Source organism: Onychostoma macrolepis, chromosome 18 (assembly GCF_012432095.1).
Source record: "Onychostoma macrolepis isolate SWU-2019 chromosome 18, ASM1243209v1, whole genome shotgun sequence".
NCBI lineage: Eukaryota > Metazoa > Chordata > Actinopteri > Cypriniformes > Cyprinidae > Onychostoma > Onychostoma macrolepis.
This window is the reverse complement of record NC_081172.1, coordinates 33682269-33701363: the sequence shown is the minus strand read 5'-3', so window position 1 is coordinate 33701363 and position 19095 is coordinate 33682269. Positions and strand designations below refer to the sequence as shown.

At 44.1% G+C, this 19095-nt stretch overlaps 44 non-coding genes across 44 annotated transcripts; 20 read left to right on the top strand and 24 right to left on the bottom strand.

Moving 5' to 3' along the window:
• Nucleotides 1-51: 51 nt before the first annotated feature.
• trnaw-cca (transfer RNA tryptophan (anticodon CCA)) lies at nucleotides 52-123 on the bottom strand. Its single transcript has one exon. It is a non-coding gene; the product is annotated as a tRNA-Trp (tRNA).
• A 125-nt stretch (nucleotides 124-248) lies between these two features.
• Nucleotides 249-335, top strand: trnay-gua (transfer RNA tyrosine (anticodon GUA)). The gene is given in 2 exon segments: nucleotides 249-285; nucleotides 300-335. It is a non-coding gene; the product is annotated as a tRNA-Tyr (tRNA).
• Nucleotides 336-489: 154 nt separating this feature from the next.
• trnaw-cca (transfer RNA tryptophan (anticodon CCA)) lies at nucleotides 490-560 on the bottom strand. Its single transcript has one exon. It is a non-coding gene; the product is annotated as a tRNA-Trp (tRNA).
• Nucleotides 561-684: 124 nt separating this feature from the next.
• trnay-gua (transfer RNA tyrosine (anticodon GUA)) lies at nucleotides 685-771 on the top strand. Its single transcript is given in 2 exon segments — nucleotides 685-721; nucleotides 736-771. It is a non-coding gene; the product is annotated as a tRNA-Tyr (tRNA).
• A 154-nt stretch (nucleotides 772-925) lies between these two features.
• Nucleotides 926-996, bottom strand: trnaw-cca (transfer RNA tryptophan (anticodon CCA)). The gene has a single exon. It is a non-coding gene; the product is annotated as a tRNA-Trp (tRNA).
• Nucleotides 997-1121: 125 nt separating this feature from the next.
• Nucleotides 1122-1208, top strand: trnay-gua (transfer RNA tyrosine (anticodon GUA)). Its single transcript is given in 2 exon segments — nucleotides 1122-1158; nucleotides 1173-1208. It is a non-coding gene; the product is annotated as a tRNA-Tyr (tRNA).
• Nucleotides 1209-1362: 154 nt separating this feature from the next.
• Nucleotides 1363-1434, bottom strand: trnaw-cca (transfer RNA tryptophan (anticodon CCA)). The gene has a single exon. It is a non-coding gene; the product is annotated as a tRNA-Trp (tRNA).
• Nucleotides 1435-1559: 125 nt separating this feature from the next.
• On the top strand, nucleotides 1560-1646 carry trnay-gua (transfer RNA tyrosine (anticodon GUA)). The gene is given in 2 exon segments: nucleotides 1560-1596; nucleotides 1611-1646. It is a non-coding gene; the product is annotated as a tRNA-Tyr (tRNA).
• A 163-nt stretch (nucleotides 1647-1809) lies between these two features.
• Nucleotides 1810-1881, bottom strand: trnaw-cca (transfer RNA tryptophan (anticodon CCA)). Its single transcript has one exon. It is a non-coding gene; the product is annotated as a tRNA-Trp (tRNA).
• A 126-nt stretch (nucleotides 1882-2007) lies between these two features.
• Nucleotides 2008-2094, top strand: trnay-gua (transfer RNA tyrosine (anticodon GUA)). The gene is given in 2 exon segments: nucleotides 2008-2044; nucleotides 2059-2094. It is a non-coding gene; the product is annotated as a tRNA-Tyr (tRNA).
• Nucleotides 2095-2248: 154 nt separating this feature from the next.
• Nucleotides 2249-2320, bottom strand: trnaw-cca (transfer RNA tryptophan (anticodon CCA)). Its single transcript has one exon. It is a non-coding gene; the product is annotated as a tRNA-Trp (tRNA).
• A 126-nt stretch (nucleotides 2321-2446) lies between these two features.
• On the top strand, nucleotides 2447-2533 carry trnay-gua (transfer RNA tyrosine (anticodon GUA)). Its single transcript is given in 2 exon segments — nucleotides 2447-2483; nucleotides 2498-2533. It is a non-coding gene; the product is annotated as a tRNA-Tyr (tRNA).
• Nucleotides 2534-3134: 601 nt separating this feature from the next.
• Nucleotides 3135-3202, bottom strand: trnaw-cca (transfer RNA tryptophan (anticodon CCA)). The gene has a single exon. It is a non-coding gene; the product is annotated as a tRNA-Trp (tRNA).
• A 130-nt stretch (nucleotides 3203-3332) lies between these two features.
• On the top strand, nucleotides 3333-3419 carry trnay-gua (transfer RNA tyrosine (anticodon GUA)). The gene is given in 2 exon segments: nucleotides 3333-3369; nucleotides 3384-3419. It is a non-coding gene; the product is annotated as a tRNA-Tyr (tRNA).
• Nucleotides 3420-4878: 1459 nt separating this feature from the next.
• trnaw-cca (transfer RNA tryptophan (anticodon CCA)) lies at nucleotides 4879-4951 on the bottom strand. Its single transcript has one exon. It is a non-coding gene; the product is annotated as a tRNA-Trp (tRNA).
• A 125-nt stretch (nucleotides 4952-5076) lies between these two features.
• On the top strand, nucleotides 5077-5164 carry trnay-gua (transfer RNA tyrosine (anticodon GUA)). The gene is given in 2 exon segments: nucleotides 5077-5113; nucleotides 5128-5164. It is a non-coding gene; the product is annotated as a tRNA-Tyr (tRNA).
• Nucleotides 5165-5326: 162 nt separating this feature from the next.
• Nucleotides 5327-5398, bottom strand: trnaw-cca (transfer RNA tryptophan (anticodon CCA)). The gene has a single exon. It is a non-coding gene; the product is annotated as a tRNA-Trp (tRNA).
• A 126-nt stretch (nucleotides 5399-5524) lies between these two features.
• On the top strand, nucleotides 5525-5611 carry trnay-gua (transfer RNA tyrosine (anticodon GUA)). Its single transcript is given in 2 exon segments — nucleotides 5525-5561; nucleotides 5576-5611. It is a non-coding gene; the product is annotated as a tRNA-Tyr (tRNA).
• Nucleotides 5612-5765: 154 nt separating this feature from the next.
• Nucleotides 5766-5837, bottom strand: trnaw-cca (transfer RNA tryptophan (anticodon CCA)). Its single transcript has one exon. It is a non-coding gene; the product is annotated as a tRNA-Trp (tRNA).
• A 367-nt stretch (nucleotides 5838-6204) lies between these two features.
• On the bottom strand, nucleotides 6205-6276 carry trnaw-cca (transfer RNA tryptophan (anticodon CCA)). The gene has a single exon. It is a non-coding gene; the product is annotated as a tRNA-Trp (tRNA).
• A 1645-nt stretch (nucleotides 6277-7921) lies between these two features.
• On the bottom strand, nucleotides 7922-7993 carry trnaw-cca (transfer RNA tryptophan (anticodon CCA)). Its single transcript has one exon. It is a non-coding gene; the product is annotated as a tRNA-Trp (tRNA).
• A 126-nt stretch (nucleotides 7994-8119) lies between these two features.
• On the top strand, nucleotides 8120-8206 carry trnay-gua (transfer RNA tyrosine (anticodon GUA)). Its single transcript is given in 2 exon segments — nucleotides 8120-8156; nucleotides 8171-8206. It is a non-coding gene; the product is annotated as a tRNA-Tyr (tRNA).
• Nucleotides 8207-9214: 1008 nt separating this feature from the next.
• Nucleotides 9215-9286, bottom strand: trnaw-cca (transfer RNA tryptophan (anticodon CCA)). Its single transcript has one exon. It is a non-coding gene; the product is annotated as a tRNA-Trp (tRNA).
• A 126-nt stretch (nucleotides 9287-9412) lies between these two features.
• On the top strand, nucleotides 9413-9499 carry trnay-gua (transfer RNA tyrosine (anticodon GUA)). The gene is given in 2 exon segments: nucleotides 9413-9449; nucleotides 9464-9499. It is a non-coding gene; the product is annotated as a tRNA-Tyr (tRNA).
• A 2320-nt stretch (nucleotides 9500-11819) lies between these two features.
• Nucleotides 11820-11890, bottom strand: trnaw-cca (transfer RNA tryptophan (anticodon CCA)). Its single transcript has one exon. It is a non-coding gene; the product is annotated as a tRNA-Trp (tRNA).
• A 125-nt stretch (nucleotides 11891-12015) lies between these two features.
• Nucleotides 12016-12103, top strand: trnay-gua (transfer RNA tyrosine (anticodon GUA)). The gene is given in 2 exon segments: nucleotides 12016-12052; nucleotides 12067-12103. It is a non-coding gene; the product is annotated as a tRNA-Tyr (tRNA).
• Nucleotides 12104-12254: 151 nt separating this feature from the next.
• Nucleotides 12255-12326, bottom strand: trnaw-cca (transfer RNA tryptophan (anticodon CCA)). Its single transcript has one exon. It is a non-coding gene; the product is annotated as a tRNA-Trp (tRNA).
• A 124-nt stretch (nucleotides 12327-12450) lies between these two features.
• On the top strand, nucleotides 12451-12537 carry trnay-gua (transfer RNA tyrosine (anticodon GUA)). The gene is given in 2 exon segments: nucleotides 12451-12487; nucleotides 12502-12537. It is a non-coding gene; the product is annotated as a tRNA-Tyr (tRNA).
• Nucleotides 12538-12688: 151 nt separating this feature from the next.
• trnaw-cca (transfer RNA tryptophan (anticodon CCA)) lies at nucleotides 12689-12760 on the bottom strand. Its single transcript has one exon. It is a non-coding gene; the product is annotated as a tRNA-Trp (tRNA).
• A 126-nt stretch (nucleotides 12761-12886) lies between these two features.
• trnay-gua (transfer RNA tyrosine (anticodon GUA)) lies at nucleotides 12887-12973 on the top strand. Its single transcript is given in 2 exon segments — nucleotides 12887-12923; nucleotides 12938-12973. It is a non-coding gene; the product is annotated as a tRNA-Tyr (tRNA).
• A 152-nt stretch (nucleotides 12974-13125) lies between these two features.
• On the bottom strand, nucleotides 13126-13197 carry trnaw-cca (transfer RNA tryptophan (anticodon CCA)). The gene has a single exon. It is a non-coding gene; the product is annotated as a tRNA-Trp (tRNA).
• Nucleotides 13198-13323: 126 nt separating this feature from the next.
• trnay-gua (transfer RNA tyrosine (anticodon GUA)) lies at nucleotides 13324-13410 on the top strand. The gene is given in 2 exon segments: nucleotides 13324-13360; nucleotides 13375-13410. It is a non-coding gene; the product is annotated as a tRNA-Tyr (tRNA).
• A 359-nt stretch (nucleotides 13411-13769) lies between these two features.
• Nucleotides 13770-13856, top strand: trnay-gua (transfer RNA tyrosine (anticodon GUA)). The gene is given in 2 exon segments: nucleotides 13770-13806; nucleotides 13821-13856. It is a non-coding gene; the product is annotated as a tRNA-Tyr (tRNA).
• Nucleotides 13857-14010: 154 nt separating this feature from the next.
• trnaw-cca (transfer RNA tryptophan (anticodon CCA)) lies at nucleotides 14011-14082 on the bottom strand. The gene has a single exon. It is a non-coding gene; the product is annotated as a tRNA-Trp (tRNA).
• Nucleotides 14083-14208: 126 nt separating this feature from the next.
• trnay-gua (transfer RNA tyrosine (anticodon GUA)) lies at nucleotides 14209-14295 on the top strand. The gene is given in 2 exon segments: nucleotides 14209-14245; nucleotides 14260-14295. It is a non-coding gene; the product is annotated as a tRNA-Tyr (tRNA).
• A 163-nt stretch (nucleotides 14296-14458) lies between these two features.
• On the bottom strand, nucleotides 14459-14529 carry trnaw-cca (transfer RNA tryptophan (anticodon CCA)). Its single transcript has one exon. It is a non-coding gene; the product is annotated as a tRNA-Trp (tRNA).
• A 126-nt stretch (nucleotides 14530-14655) lies between these two features.
• On the top strand, nucleotides 14656-14742 carry trnay-gua (transfer RNA tyrosine (anticodon GUA)). Its single transcript is given in 2 exon segments — nucleotides 14656-14692; nucleotides 14707-14742. It is a non-coding gene; the product is annotated as a tRNA-Tyr (tRNA).
• A 163-nt stretch (nucleotides 14743-14905) lies between these two features.
• trnaw-cca (transfer RNA tryptophan (anticodon CCA)) lies at nucleotides 14906-14977 on the bottom strand. The gene has a single exon. It is a non-coding gene; the product is annotated as a tRNA-Trp (tRNA).
• A 126-nt stretch (nucleotides 14978-15103) lies between these two features.
• Nucleotides 15104-15190, top strand: trnay-gua (transfer RNA tyrosine (anticodon GUA)). The gene is given in 2 exon segments: nucleotides 15104-15140; nucleotides 15155-15190. It is a non-coding gene; the product is annotated as a tRNA-Tyr (tRNA).
• Nucleotides 15191-15351: 161 nt separating this feature from the next.
• trnaw-cca (transfer RNA tryptophan (anticodon CCA)) lies at nucleotides 15352-15422 on the bottom strand. Its single transcript has one exon. It is a non-coding gene; the product is annotated as a tRNA-Trp (tRNA).
• An 802-nt stretch (nucleotides 15423-16224) lies between these two features.
• On the bottom strand, nucleotides 16225-16295 carry trnaw-cca (transfer RNA tryptophan (anticodon CCA)). Its single transcript has one exon. It is a non-coding gene; the product is annotated as a tRNA-Trp (tRNA).
• Nucleotides 16296-17068: 773 nt separating this feature from the next.
• On the bottom strand, nucleotides 17069-17140 carry trnaw-cca (transfer RNA tryptophan (anticodon CCA)). The gene has a single exon. It is a non-coding gene; the product is annotated as a tRNA-Trp (tRNA).
• Nucleotides 17141-17516: 376 nt separating this feature from the next.
• On the bottom strand, nucleotides 17517-17588 carry trnaw-cca (transfer RNA tryptophan (anticodon CCA)). Its single transcript has one exon. It is a non-coding gene; the product is annotated as a tRNA-Trp (tRNA).
• A 974-nt stretch (nucleotides 17589-18562) lies between these two features.
• Nucleotides 18563-18650, top strand: trnay-gua (transfer RNA tyrosine (anticodon GUA)). Its single transcript is given in 2 exon segments — nucleotides 18563-18599; nucleotides 18614-18650. It is a non-coding gene; the product is annotated as a tRNA-Tyr (tRNA).
• Nucleotides 18651-19095: the final 445 nt, after the last annotated feature.

Sequence of the window (19095 nt, the reverse complement as noted above, 5' to 3'; positions counted from 1 at the left end):
GCAACATTTTCATATTAGACTTCACATGTTTGATGTCAAGAAGATAACACCTGACCCCGACGTGATTTGAACACGCAACCTTCTGATCTGGAGTCAGACGCGCTACCGTTGCGCCACGAGGTCTCAGAAAACAAGGTGGAGCTTGCTGTGTAGGGCCCTTGATACATTTACCACAAAAAGCAGCCTGATTTCCTCAATTATCCTAAGAGGTAAGGCTTTCTGAATTTCTTGGTGTGTTGTTGTCCCATCCTTCGATAGCTCAGCTGGTAGAGCGGAGGACTGTAGATGAAGTGTTGGCTATCCTTAGGTCGCTGGTTCAATTCAGGCTCGAAGGAGTTTGGTTTTAAATTTGGAAAACATGTTTCCACATTTTCTTCTTACTTCGTGTTGCCAGATAAAAGACACCCTTAGGTCAAGATCCAAATCTATCCCTTTAAGCAACATTTTTCATATTAGACTTCACATGTTTGATGTCAAGAAGATAACACCTGACCCGGCGTGATTTGAACACGCAACCTTCTGATCTGGAGTCAGGCGCGCTACCGTTGCGCCACGAGGTCTCAGAAAACAAGGTGGTGCTTGCTGTGTAGGGCCCTTGATACATTTACCAAAAAGCAGCCTGATTTCCCTCAATTATCCTAAGAGGTAAGGCTTTCTGAATTTCTTGGTGTGTTGTTGTCCCATCCTTCGATAGCTCAGCTGGTAGAGCGGAGGACTGTAGATGAAGTGTTGGCTATCCTTAGGTCGCTGGTTCAATTCCGGCTCGAAGGAGTTTGGTTTTAAATTTGGAAAACATGTTTCCACATTTTCTTCTTACTTCGTGTTGCCAGATAAAAGACACCCTTAGGTCAAGATCCAAATCTATCCCTTTAAGCAACATTTTTCATATTAGACTTCACATGTTTGATGTCAAGAAGATAACACCTGACCCGGCGTGATTTGAACACGCAACCTTCTGATCTGGAGTCAGACGCGCTACCGTTGCGCCACGAGGTCTCAGAAAACAAGGTGGTGCTTGCTGTGTAGGGCCCTTGATACATTTACCACAAAAAGCAGCCTGATTTCCTCAATTATCCTAAGAGGTAAGGCTTTCTGAATTTCTTGGTTTGTTGTTGTCCCATCCTTCGATAGCTCAGCTGGTAGAGCGGAGGACTGTAGATGAAGTGTTGGCTATCCTTAGGTCGCTGGTTCAATTCTGGCTCGAAGGAGTTTGGTTTTAAATTTGGAAAACATGTTTCCACATTTTCTTCTTACTTCGTGTTGCCAGATAAAAGACACCCTTAGGTCAAGATCCAAATCTATCCCTTTAAGCAACATTTTTCATATTAGACTTCACATGTTTGATGTCAAGAAGATAACACCTGACCCCGACGTGATTTGAACACGCAACCTTCTGATCTGGAGTCAGACGCGCTACCGTTGCGCCACGAGGTCTCAGAAAACAAGGTGGTGCTTGCTGTGTAGGGCCCTTGATACATTTACCACAAAAAGCAGCCTGATTTCCTCAATTATCCTAAGAGGTAAGGCTTTCTGAATTTCTTGGTTTGTTGTTGTCCCATCCTTCGATAGCTCAGCTGGTAGAGCGGAGGACTGTAGATGAAGTGTTGGCTATCCTTAGGTCGCTGGTTCAATTCCGGCTCGAAGGAGTTTGGTTTTAAATTTGGAAAACATGTTTCCACATTTTCTTCTTACTTCGTGTTGCCAGATAAAAGACACCCTTAGGTCAAGATCCAAATCTATCCCTTTAAGCAACGGAAGGAACGTTTTTCATATTAGACTTCACATGTTTGATGTCAAGAAGATAACACCTGACCCTGACGTGATTTGAACACGCAACCTTCTGATCTGGAGTCAGACGCGCTACCGTTGCGCAACGAGGTCTCAGAAAACAAGGTGGTGCTTGCTGTGTAGGGCCCTTGATACATTTACCACAAAAAGCAGCCTGATTTCCCTCAATTATCCTAAGAGGTAAGGCTTTCTGAATTTCTTGGTGTTCGGTTGTCCCATCCTTCGATAGCTCAGCTGGTAGAGCGGAGGACTGTAGATGAAGTGTTGGCTATCCTTAGGTCGCTGGTTCAATTCCGGCTCGAAGGAGTTTGGTTTTAAATTTGGAAAACATGTTTCCACATTTTCTTCTTACTTCGTGTTGCCAGATAAAAGACACCCTTAGGTCAAGATCCAAATCTATCCCTTTAAGCAACATTTTTCATATTAGACTTCACATGTTTGATGTCAAGAAGATAACACCTGACCCCGACGTGATTTGAACACGCAACCTTCTGATCTGGAGTCAGACGCGCTACCGTTGCGCCACGAGGTCTCAGAAAACAAGGTGGAGCTTGCTGTGTAGGGCCCTTGATACATTTACCACAAAAAGCAGCCTGATTTCCCTCAATTATCCTAAGAGGTAAGGCTTTCTGAATTTCTTGGTGTGTTGTTGTCCCATCCTTCGATAGCTCAGCTGGTAGAGCGGAGGACTGTAGATGAAGTGTTGGCTATCCTTAGGTCGCTGGTTCAATTCTGGCTCGAAGGAGTTTGGTTTTAAATTTGGAAAACATGTTTCCACATTTTCTTCTTACTTCGTGTTGCCAGATAAAAGGCACCCTTAGGTCAAGATCCAAATCTATCCCTTTAAGCAACGGTAGGAACGTTTTTCATATTAGACTTCACATGTTTGATGTCAAGAAGATAACACCTGACCCCGACGTGATTTGAACACGCAACCTTCTGATCTGGAGTCAGGCAGCGCTACCGTTGCGCACGAGGTCTCAGAAAACAAGGTGGTGCTTGCTGTGTAGGGCCCTTGATACATTTACCACAAAAAGCAGCCTGATTTCCCTCAATTATCCTAAGAGGTAAGGCTTTCTGAATTTCTTGGTGTGTTGTCCCATCCTTGATAGCTCAGCTGGTAGGCGGAGGACTGTAGATGAAGTGTTGGCTATCCTTGGGTCGCTGGTTCAATTCTCGAAGGAGTTTGGTTTTAAATTTGGAAAACATGTTTCCAAATTTTCTTCTTACTTCGTGTTGCCAGATAAAAGGCACCCTTAGGTCAAGATCCAAATCTATCCCTTTAAGCAACGGAAGGAACGTTTTTCATATTAGACTTCACATGTTTGATGTCAAGAAGATAACACCTGATCCGGCGTGATTTGAACACGCAACCTTCTGATCTGGAGTCAGACGCGCTACCGTTGCGCCACGAGGTCTCAGAAAACAAGGTGGTGCTTGCTGTGTAGGGCCCTTGATACATTTACCACAAAAAGCAGCCTGATTTCCCTCAATTATCCTAAGAGGTAAGGCTTTCTGAATTTCTTGGTTTGTTGTTGTCCCATCCTTCGATAGCTCAGCTGGTAGAGCGGAGGACTGTAGATGAAGTGTTGGCTATCCTTAGGTCGCTGGTTCAATTCCGGCTCGAAGGAGTTTGGTTTTAAATTTGGAAAACATGTTTCCACATTTTCTTCTTACTTCGTGTTGCCAGATAAAAGACACCCTTAGGTCAAGATCCAAATCTATCCCTTTAAGCAACATTTTTCATATTAGACTTCACATGTTTGATGTCAAGAAGATAACACCTGACCCGGCGTGATTTGAACACGCAACCTTCTGATCTGGAGTCAGGCAGCGCTACCGTTGCGCCACGAGGTCTCAGAAAACAAGGTGGAGCTTGCTGTAGGGCCCTTGATACATTTACCACAAAAAGCAGCCTGATTTCCTCAATTATCCTAAGAGGTAAGGCTTTCTGAATTTCTTGGTGTGTTGTTGTCCCATCCTTGATAGCTCAGCTGGTAGAGCGGAGGACTGTAGATGAAGTGTTGGCTATCCTTAGGTCGCTGGTTCAATTCTCGAAGGAGTTTGGTTTTAAATTTGGAAAACATGTTTCCACATTTTCTTCTTACTTCGTGTTGCCAGATAAAAGACACCCTTAGGTCAAGATCCAAATCTATCCCTTTAAGCAACGGTAGGAACGTTTTTCATATTAGACTTCACATGTTTGATGTCAAGAAGATAACACCTGACCCCGACGTGATTTGAACACGCAACCTTCTGATCTGGAGTCAGGCAGCTACCGTTGCGCCACGAGGTCTCAGAAAACAAGGTGGAGCTTGCTGTAGGGCCCTTGATACATTTACCACAAAAAGCAGCCTGATTTCCTCAATTATCCTAAGAGGTAAGGCTTTCTGAATTTCTTGGTGTGTTGTTGTCCCATCCTTGATAGCTCAGCTGGTAGAGCGGAGGACTGTAGATGAAGTGTTGGCTATCCTTAGGTCGCTGGTTCAATTCTCGAAGGAGTTTGGTTTTAAATTTGGAAAACATGTTTCCACATTTTCTTCTTACTTCGTGTTGCCAGATAAAAGGCACCCTTAGGTCAAGATCCAAATCTATCCCTTTAAGCAACGGTAGGAACGTTTTTCATATTAGACTTCACATGTTTGATGTCAAGAAGATAACACCTGACCCCGACGTGATTTGAACACGCAACCTTCTGATCTGGAGTCAGGCAGCTACCGTTGCGCCACGAGGTCTCAGAAAACAAGGTGGAGCTTGCTGTAGGGCCCTTGATACATTTACCACAAAAAGCAGCCTGATTTCCTCAATTATCCTAAGAGGTAAGGCTTTCTGAATTTCTTGGTGTGTTGTCCCATCCTTGATAGCTCAGCTGGTAGAGGAGGACTGTAGATGAAGTGTTGGCTATCCTTAGGTCGCTGGTTCAATTCTGGCTCGAAGGAGTTTGGTTTTAAATTTGGAAAACATGTTTCCACATTTTCTTCTTACGTGTTGCCAGATAAAAGACACCCTTAGGTCAAGATCCAAATCTATCCCTTTAAGCAACATTTTTCATATTAGACTTCACATGTTTGATGTCAAGAAGATAACACCTGACCCCGACGTGATTTGAACACGCAACCTTCTGATCTGGAGTCAGGCGGCGCTACCGTTGCGCCACGAGGTCTCAGAAAACAAGGTGGTGCTTGCTGTGTAGGGCCCTTGATACATTTACCACAAAAAGCAGCCTGATTTCCCTCAATTATCCTAAGAGGTAAGGCTTTCTGAATTTCTTGGTGTGTTGTTGTCCCATCCTTGATAGCTCAGCTGGTAGAGCGGAGGACTGTAGATGAAGTGTTGGCTATCCTTAGGTCGCTGGTTCAATTCAGGCTCGAAGGAGTTTGGGTTTAAATTTGGAAAACATGTTTCCACATTTTCTTCTTACTTCGTGTTGCCAGATAAAAGACACCCTTAGGTCAAGATCCAAATCTATCCCTTTAAGCAACGGAAGGAACGTTTTTCATATTAGACTTCACATGTTTGATGTCAAGAAGATAACACCTGACCCCGACGTGATTTGAACACGCAACCTTCTGATCTGGAGTCAGACGCGCTACCGTTGCGCCACGAGGTCTCAGAAAACAAGGTGGAGCTTGCTGTGTAGGGCCCTTGATACATTTACCACAAAAAGCAGCCTGATTTCCCTCAATTATCCTAAGAGGTAAGGCTTTCTGAATTTCTTGGTTTGTTGTTGTCCCATCCTTCGATAGCTCAGCTGGTAGAGCGGAGGACTGTAGATGAAGTGTTGGCTATCCTTAGGTCGCTGGTTCAATTCTGGCTCGAAGGAGTTTGGTTTTAAATTTGGAAAACATGTTTCCACATTTTCTTCTTACTTCGTGTTGCCAGATAAAAGACACCCTTAGGTCAAGATCCAAATCTATCCCTTTAAGCAACATTTTTCATATTAGACTTCACATGTTTGATGTCAAGAAGATAACACCTGACCCCGACGTGATTTGAACACGCAACCTTCTGATCTGGAGTCAGACGCGCTACCGTTGCGCCACGAGGTCTCAGAAAACAAGGTGGAGCTTGCTGTGTAGGGCCCTTGATACATTTACCACAAAAAGCAGCCTGATTTCCCTCAATTATCCTAAGAGGTAAGGCTTTCTGAATTTCTTGGTGTGTTATTGTCGCATCCTTCGATAGCTCAGCTGGTAGAGGGGAGGAGTGTAGATGAAGTGTTGGCTATCCTTAGGTCGCTGGTTCGATTCAGGCTCGAAGGAGTTTGGGTTTAAATTTGGAAAACATGTTTCCACATTTTCTTCTTACTTCGTGTTGCCAGATAAAAGACACCCTTAGGTCAAGATCCAAATCTATCCCTTTAAGCAACATTTTTCATATTAGACTTCACATGTTTGATGTCAAGAAGATAACACCTGACCCCGACGTGATTTGAACACGCAACCTTCTGATCTGGAGTCAGACGCGCTACCGTTGCGCCACGAGGTCTCAGAAAACAAGGTGGTGCTTGCTGTGTAGGGCCCTTGATACATTTACCACAAAAAGCAGCCTGATTTCCCTCAATTATCCTAAGAGGTAAGGCTTTCTGAATTTCTTGGTGTGTTGTTGTCCCATCCTTCGATAGCTCAGCTGGTAGAGGGGAGGACTGTAGATGAAGTGTTGGCTATCCTTAGGTCGCTGGTTCAATTCCTCGAAGGAGTTTGGTTTTAAATTTGGAAAACATGTTTCCACATTTTCTTCTTACTTCGTGTTGCCAGATAAAAGACACCCTTAGGTCAAGATCCAAATCTATCCCTTTAAGCAACATTTTTCATATTAGACTTCACATGTTTGATGTCAAGAAGATAACACCTGACCCGGCGTGATTTGAACACGCAACCTTCTGATCTGGAGTCAGGCGCTACCGTTGCGCACGAGGTCTCAGAAAACAAGGTGGAGCTTGCTGTGTAGGGCCCTTGATACATTTACCACAAAAAGCAGCCTGATTTCCTCAATTATCCTAAGAGGTAAGGCTTTCTGAATTTCTTGGTGTGTTGTCCCATCCTTGATAGCTCAGCTGGTAGGCGGAGGACTGTAGATGAAGTGTTGGCTATCCTTGGGTCGCTGGTTCAATTCTCGAAGGAGTTTGGTTTTAAATTTGGAAAACATGTTTCCACATTTTCTTCTTACTGTGTTGCCAGATAAAAGGCACCCTTAGGTCAAGATCCAAATCTATCCCTTTAAGCAACATTTTTCATATTAGACTTCACATGTTTGATGTCAAGAAGATAACACCTGACCCGGCGTGATTTGAACACGCAACCTTCTGATCTGGAGTCAGGCGCTACCGTTGCGCACGAGGTCTCAGAAAACAAGGTGGTGCTTGCTGTGTAGGGCCCTTGATACATTTACCACAAAAAGCAGCCTGATTTCCTCAATTATCCTAAGAGGTAAGGCTTTCTGAATTTCTTGGTGTGTTGTCCCATCCTTGATAGCTCAGCTGGTAGGCGGAGGACTGTAGATGAAGTGTTGGCTATCCTTGGGTCGCTGGTTCAATTCTCGAAGGAGTTTGGTTTTAAATTTGGAAAACATGTTTCCACATTTTCTTCTTACTGTGTTGCCAGATAAAAGGCACCCTTAGGTCAAGATCCAAATCTATCCCTTTAAGCAACATTTTTCATATTAGACTTCACATGTTTGATGTCAAGAAGATAACACCTGACCCGGCGTGATTTGAACACGCAACCTTCTGATCTGGAGTCAGACGCTACCGTTGCGCACGAGGTCTCAGAAAACAAGGTGGTGCTTGCTGTAGGGCCCTTGATACATTTACCACAAAAAGCAGCCTGATTTCCCTCAATTATCCTAAGAGGTAAGGCTTTCTGAATTTCTTGGTGTGTTGTCCCATCCTTGATAGCTCAGCTGGTAGGCGGAGGACTGTAGATGAAGTGTTGGCTATCCTTAGGTCGCTGGTTCAATTCTGGCTCGAAGGAGTTTGGTTTTAAATTTGGAAAACATGTTTCCACATTTTCTTCTTACTGTGTTGCCAGATAAAAGACACCCTTAGGTCAAGATCCAAATCTATCCCTTTAAGCAACGGAAGGAACGTTTTTCATATTAGACTTCACATGTTTGATGTCAAGAAGATAACACCTGACCCCGACGTGATTTGAACACGCAACCTTCTGATCTGGAGTCAGACGCGCTACCGTTGCGCCACGAGGTCTCAGAAAACAAGGTGGTGCTTGCTGTGTAGGGCCCTTGATACATTTACCACAAAAAGCAGCCTGATTTCCCTCAATTATCCTAAGAGGTAAGGCTTTCTGAATTTCTTGGTTTGTTGTTGTCCCATCCTTCGATAGCTCAGCTGGTAGAGCGGAGGACTGTAGATGAAGTGTTGGCTATCCTTAGGTCGCTGGTTCAATTCCGGCTCGAAGGAGTTTGGTTTTAAATTTGGAAAACATGTTTCCACATTTTCTTCTTACTTCGTGTTGCCAGATAAAAGACACCCTTAGGTCAAGATCCAAATCTATCCCTTTAAGCAACATTTTTCATATTAGACTTCACATGTTTGATGTCAAGAAGATAACACCTGACCCCGACGTGATTTGAACACGCAACCTTCTGATCTGGAGTCAGGCGCGCTACCGTTGCGCACGAGGTCTCAGAAAACAAGGTGGTGCTTGCTGTAGGGCCCTTGATACATTTACCACAAAAAGCAGCCTGATTTCCTCAATTATCCTAAGAGGTAAGGCTTTCTGAATTTCTTGGTGTGTTGTTGTCCCATCCTTGATAGCTCAGCTGGTAGAGCGGAGGACTGTAGATGAAGTGTTGGCTATCCTTAGGTCGCTGGTTCAATTCTCGAAGGAGTTTGGTTTTAAATTTGGAAAACATGTTTCCACATTTTCTTCTTACTTCGTGTTGCCAGATAAAAGGCACCCTTAGGTCAAGATCCAAATCTATCCCTTTAAGCAACATTTTTCATATTAGACTTCACATGTTTGATGTCAAGAAGATAACACCTGACCCCGACGTGATTTGAACACGCAACCTTCTGATCTGGAGTCAGGCCGCTACCGTTGCGCCACGAGGTCTCAGAAAACAAGGTGGAGCTTGCTGTGTAGGGCCCTTGATACATTTACCACAAAAAGCAGCCTGATTTCCTCAATTATCCTAAGAGGTAAGGCTTTCTGAATTTCTTGGTGTGTTGTCCCATCCTTGATAGCTCAGCTGGTAGAGGAGGACTGTAGATGAAGTGTTGGCTATCCTTAGGTCGCTGGTTCAATTCTCGAAGGAGTTTGGTTTTAAATTTGGAAAACATGTTTCCACATTTTCTTCTTACGTGTTGCCAGATAAAAGGCACCCTTAGGTCAAGATCCAAATCTATCCCTTTAAGCAACATTTTTCATATTAGACTTCACATGTTTGATGTCAAGAAGATAACACCTGACCCCGACGTGATTTGAACACGCAACCTTCTGATCTGGAGTCAGACGCGCTACCGTTGCGCCACGAGGTCTCAGAAAACAAGGTGGTGCTTGCTCTGTAGGGCCTTTGATACATTTACCACAAAAAGCAGCCTGATTTCCCTCAATTATCCTAAGAGGTAAGGCTTTCTGAATTTCTTGGTTTGTTGTTGTCCCATCCTTCGATAGCTCAGCTGGTAGAGCGGAGGACTGTAGATGAAGTGTTGGCTATCCTTAGGTCGCTGGTTCAATTCTGGCTCGAAGGAGTTTGGTTTTAAATTTGGAAAACATGTTTCCACATTTTCTTCTTACTTCGTGTTGCCAGATAAAAGGCACCCTTAGGTCAAGATCCAAATCTATCCCTTTAAGCAACGGTAGGAACGTTTTTCATATTAGACTTCACATGTTTGATGTCAAGAAGATAACACCTGACCCCGACGTGATTTGAACACGCAACCTTCTGATCTGGAGTCAGGCAGCTACCGTTGCGCCACGAGGTCTCAGAAAACAAGGTGGAGCTTGCTGTGTAGGGCCCTTGATACATTTACCACAAAAAGCAGCCTGATTTCCTCAATTATCCTAAGAGGTAAGGCTTTCTGAATTTCTTGGTGTTGTTGTCCCATCCTTGATAGCTCAGCTGGTAGAGGAGGACTGTAGATGAAGTGTTGGCTATCCTTAGGTCGCTGGTTCAATTCTGGCTCGAAGGAGTTTGGTTTTAAATTTGGAAAACATGTTTCCACATTTTCTTCTTACTTGTGTTGCCAGATAAAAGACACCCTTAGGTCAAGATCCAAATCTATCCCTTTAAGCAACGGTAGGAACGTTTTTCATATTAGACTTCACATGTTTGATGTCAAGAAGATAACACCTGACCCCGACGTGATTTGAACACGCAACCTTCTGATCTGGAGTCAGGCAGCTACCGTTGCGCACGAGGTCTCAGAAAACAAGGTGGTGCTTGCTGTAGGGCCCTTGATACATTTACCACAAAAAGCAGCCTGATTTCCTCAATTATCCTAAGAGGTAAGGCTTTCTGAATTTCTTGGTGTGTTGTCCCATCCTTGATAGCTCAGCTGGTAGGCGGAGGACTGTAGATGAAGTGTTGGCTATCCTTGGGTCGCTGGTTCAATTCTCGAAGGAGTTTGGTTTTAAATTTGGAAAACATGTTTCCACATTTTCTTCTTACTGTGTTGCCAGATAAAAGGCACCCTTAGGTCAAGATCCAAATCTATCCCTTTAAGCAACATTTTTCATATTAGACTTCACATGTTTGATGTCAAGAAGATAACACCTGACCCGGCGTGATTTGAACACGCAACCTTCTGATCTGGAGTCAGGCGCTACCGTTGCGCACGAGGTCTCAGAAAACAAGGTGGTGCTTGCTGTAGGGCCCTTGATACATTTACCACAAAAAGCAGCCTGATTTCCCTCAATTATCCTAAGAGGTAAGGCTTTCTGAATTTCTTGGTGTGTTGTCCCATCCTTGATAGCTCAGCTGGTAGGCGGAGGACTGTAGATGAAGTGTTGGCTATCCTTAGGTCGCTGGTTCAATTCCGGCTCGAAGGAGTTTGGTTTTAAATTTGGAAAACATGTTTCCACATTTTCTTCTTACTGTGTTGCCAGATAAAAGACACCCTTAGGTCAAGATCCAAATCTATCCCTTTAAGCAACATTTTTCATATTAGACTTCACATGTTTGATGTCAAGAAGATAACACCTGACCCGGCGTGATTTGAACACGCAACCTTCTGATCTGGAGTCAGACGCTACCGTTGCGCACGAGGTCTCAGAAAACAAGGTGGTGCTTGCTGTAGGGCCCTTGATACATTTACCAAAAAGCAGCCTGATTTCCCTCAATTATCCTAAGAGGTAAGGCTTTCTGAATTTCTTGGTGTGTTGTCCCATCCTTGATAGCTCAGCTGGTAGGCGGAGGACTGTAGATGAAGTGTTGGCTATCCTTAGGTCGCTGGTTCAATTCCGGCTCGAAGGAGTTTGGTTTTAAATTTGGAAAACATGTTTCCACATTTTCTTCTTACTGTGTTGCCAGATAAAAGACACCCTTAGGTCAAGATCCAAATCTATCCCTTTAAGCAACATTTTTCATATTAGACTTCACATGTTTGATGTCAAGAAGATAACACCTGACCCCGACGTGATTTGAACACGCAACCTTCTGATCTGGAGTCAGACGCTACCGTTGCGCCACGAGGTCTCAGAAAACAAGGTGGTGCTTGCTGTGTAGGGCCCTTGATACATTTACCACAAAAAGCAGCCTGATTTCCCTCAATTATCCTAAGAGGTAAGGCTTTCTGAATTTCTTGGTGTGTTGTTGTCCCATCCTTCGATAGCTCAGCTGGTAGAGCGGAGGACTGTAGATGAAGTGTTGGCTATCCTTAGGTCGCTGGTTCAATTCGCTCGAAGGAGTTTGGTTTTAAATTTGGAAAACATGTTTCCACATTTTCTTCTTACTTCGTGTTGCCAGATAAAAGACACCCTTAGGTCAAGATCCAAATCTATCCCTTTAAGCAACGGAAGGAACGTTTTTCATATTAGACTTCACATGTTTGATGTCAAGAAGATAACACCTGACCCGGCGTGATTTGAACACGCAACCTTCTGATCTGGAGTCAGGCGCGCTACCGTTGCGCCACGAGGTCTCAGAAAACAAGGTGGAGCTTGCTGTGTAGGGCCCTTGATACATTTACCACAAAAAGCAGCCTGATTTCCCTCAATTATCCTAAGAGGTAAGGCTTTCTGAATTTCTTGGTTTGTTGTTGTCCCATCCTTGATAGCTCAGCTGGTAGAGCGGAGGACTGTAGATGAAGTGTTGGCTATCCTTAGGTCGCTGGTTCAATTCTGGCTCGAAGGAGTTTGGTTTTAAATTTGGAAAACATGTTTCCACATTTTCTTCTTACTGTGTTGCCAGATAAAAGACACCCTTAGGTCAAGATCCAAATCTATCCCTTTAAGCAACATTTTTCATATTAGACTTCACATGTTTGATGTCAAGAAGATAACACCTGACCCCGACGTGATTTGAACACGCAACCTTCTGATCTGGAGTCAGACGCGCTACCGTTGCGCCACGAGGTCTCAGAAAACAAGGTGGTGCTTGCTGTGTAGGGCCCTTGATACATTTACCACAAAAAGCAGCCTGATTTCCCTCAATTATCCTAAGAGGTAAGGCTTTCTGAATTTCTTGGTGTTGTTGTCCCATCCTTCGATAGCTCAGCTGGTAGAGCGGAGGACTGTAGATGAAGTGTTGGCTATCCTTAGGTCGCTGGTTCAATTCCGGCTCGAAGGAGTTTGGTTTTAAATTTGGAAAACATGTTTCCACATTTTCTTCTTACGTGTTGCCAGATAAAAGACACCCTTAGGTCAAGATCCAAATCTATCCCTTTAAGCAAGATTTTTCATATTAGACTTCACATGTTTGATGTCAAGAAGATAACACCTGACCCCGACGTGATTTGAACACGCAACCTTCTGATCTGGAGTCAGACGCGCTACCGTTGCGCCACGAGGTCTCAGAAAACAAGGTGGTGCTTGCTGTGTAGGGCCCTTGATACATTTACCACAAAAAGCAGCCTGATTTCCCTCAATTATCCTAAGAGGTAAGGCTTTCTGAATTTCTTGGTGTGTTGTTGTCCCATCCTTCGATAGCTCAGCTGGTAGAGCGGAGGACTGTAGATGAAGTGTTGGCTATCCTTAGGTCGCTGGTTCAATTCCGGCTCGAAGGAGTTTGGTTTTAAATTTGGAAAACATGTTTCCACATTTTCTTCTTACTGTGTTGCCAGATAAAAGACACCCTTAGGTCAAGATCCAAATCTATCCCTTTAAGCAACATTTTTCATATTAGACTTCACATGTTTGATGTCAAGAAGATAACACCTGACCCCGACGTGATTTGAACACGCAACCTTCTGATCTGGAGTCAGACGCGCTACCGTTGCGCCACGAGGTCTCAGAAAACAAGGTGGTGCTTGCTGTGTAGGGCCCTTGATACATTTACCACAAAAAGCAGCCTGATTTCCCTCAATTATCCTAAGAGGTAAGGCTTTCTGAATTTCTTGGTGTGTTGTTGTCCCATCCTTCGATAGCTCAGCTGGTAGAGCGGAGGACTGTAGATGAAGTGTTGGCTATCCTTAGGTCGCTGGTTCAATTCCGGCTCGAAGGAGTTTGGTTTTAAATTTGGAAAACATGTTTCCACATTTTCTTCTTACTTCGTGTTGCCAGATAAAAGACACCCTTAGGTCAAGATCCAAATCTATCCCTTTAAGCAACGGAAGGAACGTTTTTCATATTAGACTTCACATGTTTGATGTCAAGAAGATAACACCTGACCCCGACGTGATTTGAACACGCATTCTGGATCTGGAGTCAGACGCGCTACCGTTGCGCCACGAGGTCTCAGAAAACAAGGTGGTGCTTGCTGTGTAGGGCCCTTGATACATTTACCACAAAAAGCAGCCTGATTTCCCTCAATAATCCTAAGAGGTAAGACTTTCTGAATTTCTTGGTGTGTTGTTGTCCCATCCTTCGATAGCTCAGCTGGTAGAGCGGAGGACTGTAGATGAAGTGTTGGCTATCCTTAGGTCGCTGGTTCAATTCCGGCTCGAAGGAGTTTGGTTTTAAATTTGGAAAACATGTTTCCACATTTTCTTCTTACTTCGTGTTGCCAGATAAAAGACACCCTTAGGTCAAGATCCAAATCTATCCCTTTAAGCAACATTTTTCATATTAGACTTCACATGTTTGATGTCAAGAAGATAACACCTGATCCGGACGTGATTTGAACACGCAACCTTCTGATCTGGAGTCAGACGCGCTACCGTTGCGCCACGAGGTCTCAGAAAACAAGGTGGAGCTTGCTGTGTAGGGCCCTTGATACATTTACCACAAAAAGCAGCCTGATTTCCCTCAATTATCCTAAGAGGTAAGGCTTTCTGAATTTCTTGGTTTGTTGTTGTCCCATCCTTCGATAGCTCAGCTGGTAGAGCGGAGGACTGTAGATGAAGTGTTGGCTATCCTTAGGTCGCTGGTTCAATTCCGGCTCGAAGGAGTTTGGTTTTAAATTTGGAAAACATGTTTCCACATTTTCTTCTTACTTCGTGTTGCCAGATAAAAGACACCCTTAGGTCAAGATCCAAATCTATCCCTTTAAGCAACGGAAGGAACGTTTTTCATATTAGACTTCACATGTTTGATGTCAAGAAGATAACACCTGACCCGGCGTGATTTGAACACGCAACCTTCTGATCTGGAGTCAGACGCGCTACCGTTGCGCCACGAGGTCTCAGAAAACAAGGTGGTGCTTGCTGTGTAGGGCCCTTGATACATTTACCACAAAAAGCAGCCTGATTTCCCTCAATTATCCTAAGAGGTAAGGCTTTCTGAATTTCTTGGTGTGTTGTTGTCCCATCCTTCGATAGCTCAGCTGGTAGAGCGGAGGACTGTAGATGAAGTGTTGGCTATCCTTAGGTCGCTGGTTCAATTCTGGCTCGAAGGAGTTTGGTTTTAAATTTGGAAAACATGTTTCCACATTTTCTTCTTACTTCGTGTTGCCAGATAAAAGACACCCTTAGGTCAAGATCCAAATCTATCCCTTTAAGCAACGGAAGGAACGTTTTTCATATTAGACTTCACATGTTTGATGTCAAGAAGATAACACCTGACCCCGACGTGATTTGAACACGCAACCTTCTGATCTGGAGTCAGACGCACTACCGTTGCGCCACGAGGTCTCAGAAAACAAGGTGGTGCTTGCTGTGTAGGGCCCTTGATACATTTACCACAAAAAGCAGCCTGATTTCCCTCAATTATCCTAAGAGGTAAGGCTTTCTGAATTTCTTGGTGTGTTGTTGTCCCATCCTTCGATAGCTCAGCTGGTAGAGCGGAGGACTGTAGATGAAGTGTTGGCTATCCTTAGGTCGCTGGTTCAATTCTGGCTCGAAGGAGTTTGGTTTTAAATTTGGAAAACATGTCTCCACATTTTCTTCTTACTGTGTTGCCAGATAAAAGGCACCCTTAGGTCAAGATCCAAATCTATCCCTTTAAGCAACGGAAGGAACGTTTTTCATATTAGACTTCACATGTTTGATGTCAAGAAGATAACACCTGACCCGGCGTGATTTGAACACGCAACCTTCTGATCTGGAGTCAGACGCGCTACCGTTGCGCCACGAGGTCTCAGAAAACAAGGTGGAGCTTGCTGTGTAGGGCCCTTGATACATTTACCACAAAAAGCAGCCTGATTTCCTCAATTATCCTAAGAGGTAAGGCTTTCTGAATTTCTTGGTGTGTTGTTGTCCCATCCTTGATAGCTCAGCTGGTAGAGGAGGACTGTAGATGAAGTGTTGGCTATCCTTAGGTCGCTGGTTCAATTCAGGCTCGAAGGAGTTTGGTTTTAAATTTGGAAAACATGTTTCCACATTTTCTTCTTACTGTGTTGCCAGATAAAAGGCACCCTTAGGTCAAGATCCAAATCTATCCCTTTAAGCAACGGAAGGAACGTTTTTCATATTAGACTTCACATGTTTGATGTCAAGAAGATAACACCTGACCCCGACGTGATTTGAACACGCAACCTTCTGATCTGGAGTCAGGCGCTACCGTTGCGCACGAGGTCTCAGAAAACAAGGTGGAGCTTGCTGTAGGGCCCTTGATACATTTACCAAAAAGCAGCCTGATTTCCCTCAATTATCCTAAGAGGTAAGGCTTTCTGAATTTCTTGGTGTGTTGTCCCATCCTTGATAGCTCAGCTGGTAGAGGAGGACTGTAGATGAAGTGTTGGCTATCCTTAGGTCGCTGGTTCAATTCCTCGAAGGAGTTTGGTTTTAAATTTGGAAAACATGTTTCCACATTTTCTTCTTACTTCGTGTTGCCAGATAAAAGACACCCTTAGGTCAAGATCCAAATCTATCCCTTTAAGCAACGGAAGGAACGTTTTTCATATTAGACTTCACATGTTTGATGTCAAGAAGATAACACCTGACCCGGCGTGATTTGAACACGCAACCTTCTGATCTGGAGTCAGACGCGCTACCGTTGCGCCACGAGGTCTCAGAAAACAAGGTGGAGCTTGCTGTAGGGCCCTTGATACATTTACCAAAAAGCAGCCTGATTTCCTCAATTATCCTAAGAGGTAAGGCTTTCTGAATTTCTTGGTGTTGTTGTCCCATCCTTGATAGCTCAGCTGGTAGAGCGGAGGACTGTAGATGAAGTGTTGGCTATCCTTAGGTCGCTGGTTCAATTCTCGAAGGAGTTTGGTTTTAAATTTGGAAAACATGTTTCCACATTTTCTTCTTACTGTGTTGCCAGATAAAAGGCACCCTTAGGTCAAGATCCAAATCTATCCCTTTAAGCAACGTTTTTCATATTAGACTTCACATGTTTGATGTCAAGAAGATAACACCTGACCCCGACGTGATTTGAACACGCAACCTTCTGATCTGGAGTCAGGCGCTACCGTTGCGCACGAGGTCTCAGAAAACAAGGTGGAGCTTGCTGTAGGGCCCTTGATACATTTACCACAAAAAGCAGCCTGATTTCCTCAATTATCCTAAGAGGTAAGGCTTTCTGAATTTCTTGGTGTGTTGTCCCATCCTTGATAGCTCAGCTGGTAGAGGAGGACTGTAGATGAAGTGTTGGCTATCCTTAGGTCGCTGGTTCAATTCTCGAAGGAGTTTGGTTTTAAATTTGGAAAACATGTTTCCACATTTTCTTCTTACGTGTTGCCAGATAAAAGGCACCCTTAGGTCAAGATCCAAATCTATCCCTTTAAGCAACATTTTTCATATTAGACTTCACATGTTTGATGTCAAGAAGATAACACCTGACCCCGACGTGATTTGAACACGCAACCTTCTGATCTGGAGTCAGACGCGCTACCGTTGCGCCACGAGGTCTCAGAAAACAAGGTGGAGCTTGCTGTGTAGGGCCCTTGATACATTTACCACAAAAAGCAGCCTGATTTCCCTCAATTATCCTAAGAGGTAAGGCTTTCTGAATTTCTTGGTGTGTTATTGTCGCATCCTTCGATAGCTCAGCTGGTAGAGGGGAGGAGTGTAGATGAAGTGTTGGCTATCCTTAGGTTGCTGGTTCGATTCAGGCTCGAAGGAGTTTGGGTTTAAATTTGGAAAACATGTTTCCACATTTTCTTCTTACTTCGTGTTGCCAGATAAAAGACACCCTTAGGTCAAGATTCAAATCTATCCCTTTAAGCAACGGAAGGAACGTTTTTCATATTAGACTTCACATGTTTGATGTCAAGAAGATAACACCTGACCCCGACGTGATTTGAACACGCAACCTTCTGATCTGGAGTCAGACGCGCTACCGTTGCGCCACGAGGTCTCAGAAAACAAGGTGGAGCTTGCTGTGTAGGGCCCTTGATACATTTACCACAAAAAGCAGCCTGATTTCCCTCAATTATCCTAAGAGGTAAGGCTTTCTGAATTTCTTGGTGTGTTGTTGTCCCATCCTTCGATAGCTCAGCTGGTAGAGCGGAGGACTGTAGATGAAGTGTTGGCTATCCTTAGGTCGCTGGTTCAATTCTCGAAGGAGTTTGGTTTTAAATTTGGAAAACATGTTTCCACATTTTCTTCTTACGTGTTGCCAGATAAAAGACACCCTTAGGTCAAGATCCAAATCTATCCCTTTAAGCAACGTTTTTCATATTAGACTTCACATGTTTGATGTCAAGAAGATAACACCTGACCCCGACGTGATTTGAACACGCAACCTTCTGATCTGGAGTCAGACGCTACCGTTGCGCACGAGGTCTCAGAAAACAAGGTGGTGCTTGCTGTGTAGGGCCCTTGATACATTTACCACAAAAAGCAGCCTGATTTCCTCAATTATCCTAAGAGGTAAGGCTTTCTGAATTTCTTGGTGTTGTTGTCCCATCCTTGATAGCTCAGCTGGTAGAGGAGGACTGTAGATGAAGTGTTGGCTATCCTTAGGTCGCTGGTTCAATTCGCTCGAAGGAGTTTGGTTTTAAATTTGGAAAACATGTTTCCACATTTTCTTCTTACGTGTTGCCAGATAAAAGGCACCCTTAGGTCAAGATCCAAATCTATCCCTTTAAGCAACGTTTTTCATATTAGACTTCACATGTTTGATGTCAAGAAGATAACACCTGACCCCGACGTGATTTGAACACGCAACCTTCTGATCTGGAGTCAGACGCTACCGTTGCGCACGAGGTCTCAGAAAACAAGGTGGTGCTTGCTGTGTAGGGCCCTTGATACATTTACCAAAAAGCAGCCTGATTTCCTCAATTATCCTAAGAGGTAAGGCTTTCTGAATTTCTTGGTGTTGTTGTCCCATCCTTGATAGCTCAGCTGGTAGAGCGGAGGACTGTAGATGAAGTGTTGGCTATCCTTGGGTCGCTGGTTCAATTCTGGCTCGAAGGAGTTTGGTTTTAAATTTGGAAAACATGTTTCCACATTTTCTTCTTACTGTGTTGCCAGATAAAAGACACCCTTAGGTCAAGATCCAAATCTATCCCTTTAAGCAACGGTAGGAACGTTTTCATATTAGACTTCACATGTTTGATGTCAAGAAGATAACACCTGACCCCGACGTGATTTGAACACGCAACCTTCTGATCTGGAGTCAGACGCTACCGTTGCGCCACGAGGTCTCAGAAAACAAGGTGGTGCTTGCTGTAGGGCCCTTGATACATTTACCAAAAAGCAGCCTGATTTCCTCAATTATCCTAAGAGGTAAGGCTTTCTGAATTTCTTGGTGTTGTTGTCCCATCCTTGATAGCTCAGCTGGTAGAGCGGAGGACTGTAGATGAAGTGTTGGCTATCCTTAGGTCGCTGGTTCAATTCGCTCGAAGGAGTTTGGTTTTAAA